The sequence below is a fragment of the Martes martes genome, assembly GCF_963455335.1.
Source record: "Martes martes genome assembly, chromosome: 2".
Classification (NCBI taxonomy): Eukaryota; Metazoa; Chordata; class Mammalia; order Carnivora; family Mustelidae; genus Martes; species Martes martes.
Genome location: NC_137889.1, coordinates 174,763,827 through 174,778,275, shown reverse-complemented (window position 1 = coordinate 174,778,275; position 14,449 = coordinate 174,763,827). Strand labels below are relative to the sequence as shown.

Below are 14,449 nucleotides of genomic sequence, written 5' to 3'. Positions count from 1 at the left end.
AATATTTTGGCTTATGGTCTCCACCAAAGCATTAATAATCAAAGATGAGAATAATTCAAAACAGAAGAGCTCTACCATAATCTTTTAAAATCAGTTTTATTTATAATTTCTACAGTTTTTTTTCCTTAGTTTCTTTTACTTGGGATTTTTTTTAAAGATTTTACTTATTTATTTGGCAGACAGAGCACAAGTAGGCAGAGAGGCAAGCAGGGAGAGAGAGAGAGGAGGAAGCAGGCTCCCCTCTGAGCAGAGAGCCCGATGCGGGGCTCGATCCCAGGACCCCAGGATCATGACTTGAGCAGAAGGCAGAGGCTTTAACCCACTGAGCCACCCAGATGCACCTACTTGGGATTTTTTTAAGGGACTTTTTATTCTGCAGTCATTCAGTAGCTGAAAACTAAGATAGACATTGAAAGAAAGTGACAGATATAAGACAGACCAGGCTTTCTTATTTGCACGTGGATATCAAGACTCGAATATAAGAGACTTGAATATAACTAATGTAAAAACAAGCTAAATATTCAAATAAATATTTTCTAAGATAAAATTGAATGACTTGTACCATTATCTCATAACTATTTATATAAATAGTTCTTTTACCATTTAATATTGTTATTAATGGCAAATCGTGTCCTCTTTTGCTCTACCAGAACTCTGCTAACAATGATTTCAAACATAGTCATAATTATTTTTCTTTCTAGTTTAAGAAATATACCTGCTATTTTTTATTTCGTTGAATATACAAGCTCTGAAGCAGCATACTGAGGACACAGAGAATTATAGCTATATCCTAAAGTAAGATGGATATGTCATTAAGTGAACAAACTCTTTCATAAATTGCCCCTGGAAACTACAGGATCAGCTCTTTTATGTAGGAGATTGGAGACATCACACTAGCAATCTTGTTTGGTCTTCTTAAGTCTACACAATCGTGTTCAAGAACAGAACGTGAGCTAAAGGCATGTGAAGAAAGCTGGAAGTAGCTATCTGCTCTATCACAGCAGTTTCTGATTTTTTTTTAAAGATTTTATTTATTTACTTGACAGAGATTTATTTATTTACTTGACAGACATGAGAGAGGAAACACAAGCAGGGAGAGTGGAAGAGGGAGAAGCACGCTCCCCGCTGAGCAGGGAGCCTGATATTGGGCTCCATCCCAGGACCTTGGGATCATGATCTGAGCTGAAGGCAGGTGCTCAACTGACTAAGCCACCCAGGTCCCCTTGTTCCTGATTTTTTTAAATATATTGTCTATAAATGAATCATGTCTTAAAACAGATGAAGAAAGGCCCCCAGCTGAACGGTCCCCCGTCCAGCACCATTGCTGATGTCGATAAACTTTCCCTCACAGCCGCGGAAAGAGTGCCCGGGCTGAGTAGGAGCAGAGATCACTGGGCAAGGACACTGCAGCTCTCCACACCCCTCCGCAAAGCCTGACCCGACTGCACGGGTCCCTAAGGAGAGAAAATGATTGAAGAACTCAGAGGGTAGCTGTATGATTGAAACTATTCAAAGTCAAGAGTCTGCCTATTCTTTCAACCATCTTCCAGCACTCCCAGGATATAAAGTGTGATTGAACTGAACATCTATTCGGCTGATCATCAGGAACCATGCTTTTAGCAGGAATAAAGACAAAACATGGATGCATATGCCTGAAGTTTATCAAAACGTTACATTCCCTATAATGCAAAGTTTCTTGGCAGTACAGAAGTGGAGCAGCCAGAGGAACAGAAGTTCCTTTAGGAACAGAAGTTGTGGGAGGTGCTGTCAGGAAACTCAAGTTTGCAAGACCTATCAAGAAATCTGAAGGCCAGAAAATTCCTGAAGTTGAGCTGCAAATACCAGTACATGGAGTCAAAGTTTCAGAACCGGAAACAAAGGAAGGCCAACACAATTCCCAGCTTCATAGAATATTACTTTGTGCAGATGACAAAACTGACAAGAGGATATTCACTTTCATATGCAAAGATTCTGAGTCAAATAAATATTTGTGCTATGTATTTGACAGTGAAAAGTGTACTCAAGAAATAACTTTAGGAATTGGCCAAGCATTTGACCTGGCATGCAGGAGATTTCCAGAATCTGGAGGAAAAGATGTCGAAACAAGAAAACAGATTGCAAGATTACAGAAGAGAATTCAAGACTTAGAAATGGAAAATATGGAACTTAAAAACAAAGTACAAGGGGCACCTGGGTGGCTCAGTGGGTTAAGCCTCTGCCTTCGACTCAGGTCATGATCTCAGGGTCCTGGGATCGAGCCCCGCATCGGGCTCTCTCCTCAGCGGGGAGCCTGCTTCTCCTTCTCTCTCTGCCTGCTGCTCTGCCTACTTGTGATTCTCTCTCTCTGTCAAATAAATAAAATAAAATCTTTTAAAAAAAAAAAAAGGACAAGAGTTGGAAAGCCAGTTAAGAATAACCTAAGTAAGTATCAACATCTCCAGCATCAGTGTGACACCTAAGTCACCCTCCACTGACATCTTTGATACAATACTATTTTCTCCAATATCACACACATCTTCGACATCTACTCGCAATGGAACATAGCCACCTCCGATACCTAGTAGATCTACTGAGATCAACGGGACCTGTTTAGAGCAGAACCCTTTGACCCATTTAACTGTGGAGCAGGGGATTTCCCTCTCAATTTCCATCAATAGGAATTAGATGAGATGCAGGAGTGATTCAAAATGGGACTAACTCCTGGAAGGCACAGTATTTTATCTTGAAACATGAGATAGCAGGTACTGACGTCAAGAACAAGAGATCCAGATTTGTGTTAAATTTGTTTTATATGCATATACGTCATTCCTTATTAGTTTATGACAGGTAGTATATGTGTGCCAATATATTTTTGAAGATCTTTACTTTTTGAAAAGTATTTTAGTAAAATGTCTTCCACTATTGATCTATAATGTTTATTTTAAAAATAGCTCACTGAAAAGTAAGTCATATTTTCATGTTCCTTTCTGTTTCTCTTATAGATGAATTTATCATCAAAAAACAAATTATCCAAATATCTGTCTTTGTCTGAGTTCTGAATAATTAGCATCTTGAAATTTGGGTTCATTTTCCAGGCTGCTAGGTTATTGTTGATTCCCAAAAGCCATACCTTGATGATACCTTCCAAAGTCTTGTTTTTTTATTGTGTTATGTTAGTCACCATAAAATACATCATTAGTTTTTGATGCAGTGTTCCAAGATTCATTGTTTATGTATAATACCCAGTGCTGCATGCAATACGTGCCCTCCTTAATACTCACCACCAGGCTCCCCCATCTCCCCACCCCCTCCCCTCTAAAACCCTCAGTTTGTTTCTCAGAGTCCACAGTCTCTCATAGTTCATCTCCCCCTTCAATTTGCCCCGATTCACTTTTTCTTTCCTTCTCCTAATGTCCTCCATGTTATTCCTTATGTTCCACAAGTAAGTGAAACCATATGATAATTGACTTTCTCTGCTTTCAAAGTCTTGAGGAGATATACCAATGCCAAACTAAATATGTTCTATATTCAAACCAATAAGCATGTCACCATGCATAGACAGATGTTATTTTATGTATTAAATGTTGTTCATATCATTGGCAAAACGTAAACTTCAAATACAATGCCACAAGGTCATTTTTAGCAGGTAAAATAGCAAAAATATAATTTTCAAAATAATTAAACCAAATAATTATTTATTAGTAAAAGCAAAGTAATAATGTTAGCTATTATTATTGGTTTACTCTAAATCTTTTCTTTCATAAATGAGGATAATGGAAAAAACAAAAATTCACTCATTACAAAACACTTAAAATTTAATTTTTTATAAGTTATATTGCTAAACATCCAAACATCATCTGATCTAGTCTTTAAAAAAATCATTTGGAATATATGTTGTCTATAGCTGCAATATCTATTACCCACATTTACTTTACCAAATACATTTTTTCCTCACTGAATAATATTATTCTCATATTTTCTCCTTTGACAAATATTTTCTCACCAAATTTTATTTTGTGATGCCCCATTAATTTTGATATTTTAAAATATGTAGCAATTATTCTTTATGAATCATCAGTATTATTTAGCAATATTAATTTGTATTTGTTTTTGTTGAAGTCAAAATTCCATTTTTTACAAAAATCAAGTGGCTTCTCAATTTGGGTTAACATGAACAAGAAAATTTTCTTGTATTTAATTCATAATGTGCTGATGAACTCTGACCTTTAAAAATGTTTTCTATACCTTTGCCCATTATGTAACGGACTTTAACTGGTACTCAGTGCAAGAAGAATCTATGATTAAAATTTATAATCTAGATCATTGCATCATGAAAATAGATTAAATTAATGAAAATGTGAGCTTAGATTGGGGTAGTTCTCAAAAATAGAGTTTTCCTTTTTTTTTTAATTTAATTTTTAAAATTCTTTTTTATTTTTTTCAGTGTTCCAAAATTCATTATTTATGTACCACACCGAGTTTTCTTTTTTTTTTAAAGATTTTATTTATTTGTTTGACAGACAGAGATCACAACTAGGCAGAGAGGCAGGCAGAGAGAGAGGAAGGGAAGCAGGCTCCCCGCTGAGTAGACAGCCCGATGCATGGCTCGATCCCATGACCCTGGGATCATGACCTGATCTGAAGGCCGAAGCTTAACCCACTGAGCCACCCAGGCGCCCCTCGAGTTTTCTTTTATTAATGGGAATTTTTGTCAAGTGTTAAAGGTACATATTCACTAGGAAAAGAAATTAAATACACTTATGCAATTTATATTTGTGTAATCTTCCAATCTATATTTGTAATCTACAAATCTATATTTGTAATAATCTTCATAATGTTCTATGATATATATTAAGCTTTATTTGTTTTCTGTTAAGTTGTACCTTAATTAAAGGTTAGTATATGTTTCATAAAGAAGAATCTTTATAATTTTGTTGTCATACAGTATTTTAGAATTTGTATAATGAGGATGCTTAGAAGTTATATCAATGACTTTTTTATTAACAGATAGAATTTGTATTTTTATTGTACTTTAAAAGCTTTATGTGATAGGTATATATTTAGGGGCCATTTATTACCAATGGTAACACAATAGAGTACTAATATGATATTTGCACACTTACAATATTTCACTTTACCAATTTTTAATGGTAATCAATTCTGCTACTGGCATGACTAAATAGTACATAATTGGTCATTAATTATGAACATTTGTTTCACCAGATTTTTATAAAGATCCAGTTGAAAATTGTATTTCTATATAAACTCAATGATATATTTGATTTTGCTGAGAATAAATGATTAAAGAAAAAGAAGATGAAGAAAGCCACTTTCTATAGAAAAAAAAATGATCACCAAAATAATGATTAATGCTATCTTTTTTTTTAAAGAAGATAGATAGTTCAGATGTATATTGCTTTCCTTTTTAACTTTCTCCTAACTTGTGTTTATTGAAAAATAATTGCTATTAATGTGGGGCGTCTGAGTGGCTCAGTTAGTTAAGCATTTGCCTTCAGCTTGGGTCTTGATCCCAGGGTTCTGGGATCGAGCCCCATGTAGCACTTTCTGCTCAGCGAGAAGTCAGCCTCTCCCTCTCTCTCTGATCCTCCTATGCTTGTGCTCTCTCTCTGTCTGTCTCAAATAAATAAATAAAATCTTAAAAGAAAAATTATTGATATTCGTGTATATGTTAACATGTGTCTATATCTGTATGTGTTATATTCTGAAGCTCCGTGGCCCTGTTTTCCGCTTGCTCTTGCTGCTGCACATTTCAGTGACTTTGTCCCAGACCATGCTTGCTTAAGTATTTAGCTGCATTCCAAGTCCCATAGAGGAGTTACATTATCACAGTTGTCTTCTCATATGTGTTAAATCAAATATTTAATTTGTCTAAATGCTGCAAAGGCTGATGAAATGGTCTGGCCAACAATCACTTCCTGAACACCACACCCTCAAATTTAGGCTTAAAAAGTTGGATCTTCATGGACTGACTCCTTTAGTTCTCCTGCTGTGTAGTGCTTTGCAAATAATTCTTAGACCTGACATTCCCAGGAGAAGACAAACCCTGCAGTCTGGGCAGTTTTCTTGGATGGGGTTACTCTACAGAGAAATAGTGTTAAGGAATCTCTCTAGAACATAGATATTTGTTTGGACATCGGGTTTTAGAAATGAGTTATCCTCACATGTGTTCTGCCTCGCTCCCCATCTCACTCCTACTGCCTGAGTTAAAATGAATTAAATTTTAACTAGTTCCTATCATAGAAATTTATTTCCTATATCGGTTATAAAACGTGTTTGGCTTTCTTAGAGTTTAGCTCTTCTGTAACTAATTTGGAATACTCTGCTCCATTAAGAGTGACTTCTACATTTAAATCAGTATATGACTAGTGTAGAAGTTTAATTTTATCCTATATTGAGAACACTTTTTGAGGATCAACATATTAGAGATTCTTTGGCTCTCCTTCTTGAATAAATGGCATTATAGCATATGAGTAAGACAGGGAAAGTACAGGGTAATCTTGGACAAACTTGTGGTGCCATGAAGCAAATACATTTCTCATTTTTTAATGATAAAGACGTGTCCAAAGGACACAAGAGTCAACTCAAAGGGACTTCCAAATGCCAAATCTAGGACAATTTAAGGAACAAAATAAGGTAATGATAGCAATAGATTATAACCTATAGAATAAGCCAAGTATCCGTGAGTTTATAAATAAATAGAAAATAGAATATAGAGATAGAATTAAATTAAAATTATATAAATAAATAATAGAAATATATAAACTATTTAATAAAAATAAACATATTTATTTAATAATTGACTAAAGAAAAATAAATTATATAAATAATTGAATTTAAAAATAATAAACAAATGCATTTGGTATATATTTAAAAGTAAATTGTATAAATAATATAAATATAAATAAATAAATAAATAACTGACATAAATAAATGACTGAATAAAAAAGTAAATGAGGAAAAAGGGAAAACTCTTCTTTACCGTGAAATTCCAAACAATATACTTAGAAGAAATGACGAAAAGAGAAAATTCCATTATTTAGCAAGTACCATACTAATAATTGTTTTAGGCAAGACTCATCAATAGATGATAAAATTCGTGGGCAAAAATGATGAGACACAGTATTTACATAGGCTCCAGTTATATCCCCTCAAGATAATTATTAATTACAAGGAGAGAAAGAGTGACAGTAATTCTCCAGTGGAGAAACATGGCAGTCACCATCTTACCCAAGTGATCAAAATTAATATCACCACCAGTGAGAAAATTAACACTATGTACCTCCTGAAATGATGATGCACAGAGGGCACAAAAGCCCTTCTGCATGTTTTTGCCAAACCTAAACTTAATCAGGAAGAAACATCAGACAATCTCAAATTGAAGGTCATTCTACAAAATAACTACCCAGTACTCTTAGCAAGTGTCAAGATTATGAAAGGCAAAGTTGAGAAACTGTTCCGGATTAAAGGAAACTAAGGTGACATGACAACGAAATGCAATATATGACTGTAGATCAATGTCTGAAAATCAGATATAAGACATAAGTAAGACAATCGGCTAGATTTGAAAATGATAGACAAATTAGCTAATAGCATTACATCAATATTAATTTCCTGGGTTTGAGAATTACATTGTAGTTATATAAGATGAGAGCATGTGACAAATCTATGTGAAGACTATAGAAGAATATATTAAAATTCTCTGGTTTTTACAAATCTAAAACTATTTCAAAAATAAAAAATGGGAAAAATACTTTAAAAATCATAAAACAAATTTCTGAACTCCAACACGTTTGCAACTTTCTGACTTTTTTTCAGGAGCCAATTCATGAAAACCGTAGGTTAGGTAACTGTGGCATATGCAAGAAACTCTAGCTACCATTGTCTACTTTTAACTCTCACCTAGACTATTACAATGGGCTCCTAGAAATGGCCGGTTCATGCTCTATACTATAGCCAGAATGAGCTTTTCAAAACCTAAATATGATTATGTCACCTGCCTCCCACCCATAACCTTGAGTTTCCCTAAGGGTCAAGATGCCATCTGCCCTCCAATAAGAGTCTTTACAATGATATTTCCCCTTCCCATGCTGTGCCTCTTTCTCTTCTTTGCTTATTAATCCTAATTTTTTAGACACCAGCTAGAGCCTTCCCTGACCTTCCTGACTTTGTCCAATACCTCTACCATAGACACAATAACATAAAATCTGTGCTTTTTAGCATCTATCAGGATTAATTTAACTTGTTTGTGTGGTTATTTGATTAATGTTTGCCATTCTCACTGCACTGTAAACTTTATGAGAACTTAATCAATGTTTATCTCCAGCATGTAAGCCAAAGTATAGCATTCAATAAATATTTATTGGGTAAAAGAAATAAAGCTGTATATGAAAGTATTTCTACATGACTTTTCCAAAATTTTGAAATATGCTTTTTCTAAATTGATACTTTAAAAAAGCATAACTTTTTTAAATTTTTAACTTCACCAAATAAGAGTATAATTTAAAGATATTAACTTTTTTGGCTCTTCTTTCTATAAACACATTTTCTGTGTCTAACATAGACTTTCGGAGTTGTATAACACAAGATTTTTCCTGAAATAAGTAAGGCAGAATATTGGCAGTTTGAACTTAATATCCTCACTCCCTTCCAAGAAAATTTCAGTGGATTACTTCAAAATAGATGGTCTTACATAGAAAATATAAGTAGAAGCAGAATGTCAGAAATGAATATATAAGCGTTTCAGTAGAATGATCTGCTTGGTGTACTAGGATTCCCATTTGGTTTAGAGCTTCAAGGCCACAGAGGCATAGGGAAAAATCCATTCACACAAGGAAGACTCATATTACTTATTTAGACAGATCTCTATTTACTTATTCTTGGCACTATGGAGTTAGCTTTTATATGAAAAGTAAAGTAATAACTCTGGGTCCACTTGGGAGTCTTCCTCCAGTCTGGTGTCCAGCAAAGCTGGATTAGAATCCTATTTTACAAACTTATGAAGTTTGTAAACTGGAGAAAATCACTTCTGTGTGAACCTCAGTTTTCTCAGTTAAAATAGAACAATTGGAAAGAACTTACTATAGAGGGTTTTGTAAGCATTCAAAGAGATTATGCACGTACCCTTAGTACATGTAGTCTATGTGTATCTAAGCATACTCAACTCTGTGTCTGTTTCTTTCCTTTAAAAGCTTTCCAGTTCTAAAAAATCTGCTTGAAAAAATACACATTATGGTGGATAAAAGGGATTGGGATTCTGAGAGTTCTGTTTCCTGGATAGGAAAAACTGAAGGAAGACGTATGTAAGGAGTAGATGACAGAAAGCTGAGATATATGGACCAGGGGAGAAGAAACCCTGGGTCTCCATGCTTATAATTTAACCTTTTGTGTTGACAAAAGCCAAAGATAGTCAACATAAGTACCACACTAGCCTCAAAGTCTACTCAAAAAAAAAAAAAGATAAAGATAATAGGCAAGAGGGAATAAGAGGATTTATGTGAAGGCTGTGGACTGAATTGTGTCCCCCTAAAATTCATTTGTTGAAATTATAACCCTCAACATAACTGTATTTAGAGATAGGACCTTTAGACGGTAATTAAGTTTCGATGAGGTCAGTAGAACGGGTCCCTGATCCCATGGGATTAGTGTCCTTATAAGAAAAGCGACCAACCAAGAAACAAAGAGATTCAAATACAAAGAACAAACTGGTAGCTTCCAGGGGAAAGGTGGGTAGGAGAATAAGTAAATGGATTTTAAAAGAAGCAGAGAACCAGAGAGCTCGCTTTTGCTCCTCCCCTACTCTGTGAGGACACAGCCAGGAGGTGGCCATCTGTAAGCCAGGGAGAGCTCCCACCAGAAACCAGTCCTGCCAGACTTTGGTCTTGGGTTCTAGCCTCCAGAACTGTGAGAAAATAAATTTTTGTCATTGAAGCCACCAGTCGCAGATATTTTATTATTCCAGTCCTCTCTGACAATACAGTGAGGAAAGTATTTGACTTTATTTTCATCCCAAAAATTCAATGAGAGCAATTTGAAGTTCAGTGGGAGATATTTGAGAAAAAAAAATTATTAGAGTTAAAGTAAAAAATAAAATAATTTACCGTGATAAGATAAGGAACTCAGTGAATACACAGTGCAGAACTCTCCAGTTAGTATGTTTATTATCAAAAGGCATATGTTTTATTATCAAAAGTGATGCAGGCATCACTTGCTATATGGAATATTTCAACCATCCTATATCTCGGTCTTGGAGCATGTGCTCTTGTTTTGGCTAGATGTGAAAGTAGATTTCTCTTTGTCTAATTAAAGGTATAGTTAATTTATTCCCTTTTGCAACACAAATAACAAAGTTCTGATTAATCAGCTCTAGAACAAAAGTAAACCCTCGGCTACACTTAATTAAAAATCAGATTTCTCTGGAGGGTTGATTACACCAGGGAGTTGGAATATGCTGCTGATAAATGTGTGTTGCTTGCAGGATAATGCTAGAGACAGACCTTGGGGACTTGTGCATCAGTATAAACAAGAATATGCTCAAACATTCAGTTAGGTGCCTCCACATTTTTATTCTCAACAGGGAATGGGTGTAAAGAGAGAAGCCAGGGGCACCGTCAAGAATTTTTAAATTATTGAGTCCTGAGTTTCCAGTCACAGTCATTATTCAGAAAATAGCTATTCAGGCAATTTCCAGGAAAAGAAAAACCAGGTGAGTTATTTTATACCCAGAGATGACATGGCCACCATGCAAAGTCCAATTTAAATGGTAGGGAGAGATAGCATCCCGATATTATAAAAGTAAAAGAATCAAAACATTGCAAAATTACCTTGACATGCCTGAATCTAACTGCTTCTAGCTGTCCATCAGGAGCAGCCCTTCACTCTCCAGTCCTGTGTCCTTGTGTTAACCTTTCACTTTCCATTTCTGAAGAGAAGATATAATCTCAGGTAAGGGACCACTGAAGATGTAATCTGCCTTAATGCAGAGATCAAAAGATCTAACTGATACAGGGAGCAGGGAGATAACATGAAGGAGAAAACAGGTTTGATATAAAAAACTGGAGAGGACGGAGACTGTGATACACTGGAGAGCATAGATCTTCTGGTTGGTGGTGGGTGGGGGCCTGGAGAACTCTCCAGGTTCAGGATGTCAACACCACGCATGTGGGAATATATGCCCGATATAACCTGGTTTTTCAAAAGAGAATGGAAATCCACATTTTAATATAAGATATTCTAACTTTACATGTTTATTGTAATTACTGTAAAATTATGTTTAGGTGTAAAAAGCACTTCTACCCACGTTATTCAGCTAGTGTGCTGCCATCTCCTGCCCCACCCCCACCCCCGCTTGGTGATCTGTGCTTAAAGGACTAAAATTGAGCATTTTTTAAAAATCTTCCTTCATAAAGGCTGCCTGATATACTAGAAAGAATACTCAACTTGGAACTGTAGAATTGCCCCTGATTAGTGAATTACCTGTTAGGTCCTAGAGGTATGACCATGAACCTTAGGGCCTTCATCTAAACACTTGGTAGATTAGACAGTTTGTGTCTCAGTTTCCTTTCAACTTCAACACTTCTAGCATTTCAGCAGTATGAGGAAATGAAGTTAAAGATCACATCATCTAGCTCCTGATCCAATGACTAAAGTATGTTTACAAGGCCTACTTTATGGTCACATATTTGAAATTTGAAGGAATGTCACTCCTAGTTTTCACTATATTTGTCAACATGGTGTAAAGTATCTGAATTTATGAAAATATCAAGGAATAAGAAATCTAATAATTTTAACTAAGGAGTTTACTTATCTATATCCACTTAAAATAAATAAAATAATTAATTCACTTCATAAAAATATGGAGATTGTTGAAACCACAACTTGTCATCTTATTAGAATTAATTTTTGCCCTGGAAAATTATTTTTAAATCATGTATAACTTCAATAAATATTGCCGAGTTCCAAACATTAATATATAAAATTTCTCATCCCTCAGATACACTAGAAGGCACTGAAACTGCAATAATTTTAATTCTCATTCATAAGAAATTTACTTTTTAATATTTTTAGGCTTGCTTCCTAAGAGTAAGAGCAATTACCAAGGTCACTGGCTATCTCAGTGAATCCAACCCCTATAGACTTTGTGATATAAGGATTTCTTTTTATAGCCAAAGGCATAATGATCATTCCACTAAACAACAACAGTAGTGCCTTATACTTACAAAGCATTTTTTCAGTTTGCAAAGTGCTTTCATGCATTAAGTTGAATCCTCACTACTGTATCAGGGGATATTTATGACAATAATTATTATGTTCATAAGGAAGATAAAGAAACTTAGGATCAGAGAGCCTTTGGTCATCTAGATAGTGCTGTCTTAGCACTGTCTAATGAAACTTTGTGCAATAATCAAAATGTTTTATGAATTTTCCTTATGGTAGCCACTAAGGATATGTGGCTATTGGGCACTTGAAATGTGGCTAGTGAGAATGAGAAACTAATTTTTTATTTTACTTAATTTTAATTAACTTATATTTAAATTATCATATGTGGCTAACGGTTTCTCTATTAGACAGTGAGGATCTAGAAATTACATATTCATTTTCTTATTAATCTATCTTTTTTCTTTTCACTTTGCATTAAGTCTTCTAATTTGACCCATACTCTGCTTGAAATGTCTTTCATATCTCTCCTTTACTTGCCATTTTAATTTCTAATAACTGATTCAGATCACTGGACATACAAACACTGTAACAGCCTGCAAGGTGATCTCCATTTGTGCAAACATCTTCCAAAAAAAAAAAGCCATACTCAGAAGACATGAACAGATATTTCTCCAGGGAAGGCATACAGATGGCCAGCAGACACATAAAAAGATGCTCAACATCACTCATCATCAAGGAAATGCAAAGCAAAACCACGATGAGATATTATCTCACACTGGTCAGATGGCTAGAATCAAAAAGACAAGAAATAACAAGTGTTGGCAAGGATGTGGAGAGGAAGGAACACCTGTGCACTGTTCATGGGAATGCACATTGGTACAGCCACTATGGGAAACATTGTGGAGGTTCCTGAAAAAATTAAAGGTAGATTTGCTGTATGATCAAGTAATTCCCCTACTGGATATTTATCCAAACAATACAGAAACACTAATTTTAAAAGATATTTGCACCCCTGTGTTTATAGCAGTATTATTTATAATAGCCAAATTACGGAAATGATCTAAGTATCTATCAATAAATAAATGGATAAAGAAGATGCGTGTGTGTGTAGAGAGAGAGAGAGAGAGAGAGGAGGAATATTATTCAGCCATAAAAAAAGAATGAAATCTTTCCATTTGCAAAAACATAGATGGATCTAGAAAGTATTACATAAAGTGAAATAAGTCAGAGAAAGATGTATACCATATGATTTCACTCACATATGGGATATAGGAAACAAAACAAGTGAACAAGAAAAAAGTTACAAAAACAAAAACAAAAACAAAAACCAGACTCTTAAACATAGGGGACAAACTGGTAGTTACCAGAGGGAAGGTAGGCGGGGAATGGATGAAATAGGTGCAAGGGACTAAAAGCACACTTATTGTAATGAGCACTGAGTAACATATAGAATTGTTGGATTGCTATATTATATACCCAAAACTGGTATAACACAGGATGTTAATTATAATGGAATTAAATTTTTAAAAAAGAAAGAAGCCATACTTCTAACAGCTGTCTTCGGCCACCATAATGCTGCATAACAAATAATACATCAACAAATTTAAAATGTAAGCATGTATTTAGCTCACAAGTCTGCAGATCACCTGAGGATTTGGCTGCCTTAAACTGGATTGAGATGAGTGGTTTTACAAGTCTCAGATGGCTTCATTCATGAGTTTATAGTCATCTGGGAGATGCTGATCTTGGTTTGGCTCAACTGGTGGCGGCTCTGTTCCACTCATATTTCATCTCCCCCTTGCAACCGATGAGGGAGATGCAATAGTCTGTTCCAGGGGTGGTAACAAGGGTGAACTAGAGCAGATAGAAGCACAAGAGATCCCCTGATGCCTAGGCTTAGAACTCCGCCACAATCATTTCCATGCCATTCTATTGGCCAGAAGAAATCATCTACCCAAACATACAATCAGGAAGCAGAGAAATAAACACTGCCCACGCTGTGAAGCCAGTGCAATAGTCCCTAATAAAGGGGACATATTCAAGGAGGGGTGAAAATGTCATGGCCACAACACTTGTTTATGTCTTTGTATTCCCTGCACTTCCTATTCCTCATTGTAAAAAAACAATATCAGGACGAAAACATTTCAAAATGAAAATAGCATCACCTGAAGATATCAGTTCAGTATTCACCAAGTCATAGTGGTATTGTGTATGCTTATTTGTTTCATGATTATAGTACAGTAAGGGGTTATGAAACAGACATGAAGAGTTCAGAATTCATTAATCCATACGT

General features: G+C 35.2%; 1 pseudogene across 1 annotated transcript; it reads left to right on the top strand.

The window, feature by feature from the left end:
* Positions 1-1,467: 1,467 nt before the first annotated feature.
* LOC308338357 (PTB domain-containing engulfment adapter protein 1-like) lies at positions 1,468-2,733 on the top strand (annotated as a pseudogene). Its single transcript has 3 exons — positions 1,468-1,487; positions 1,606-2,194; positions 2,442-2,733. The product of its transcript is annotated as a PTB domain-containing engulfment adapter protein 1-like (transcript).
* The last annotated feature ends 11,716 nt before the right edge of the window (positions 2,734-14,449 follow it).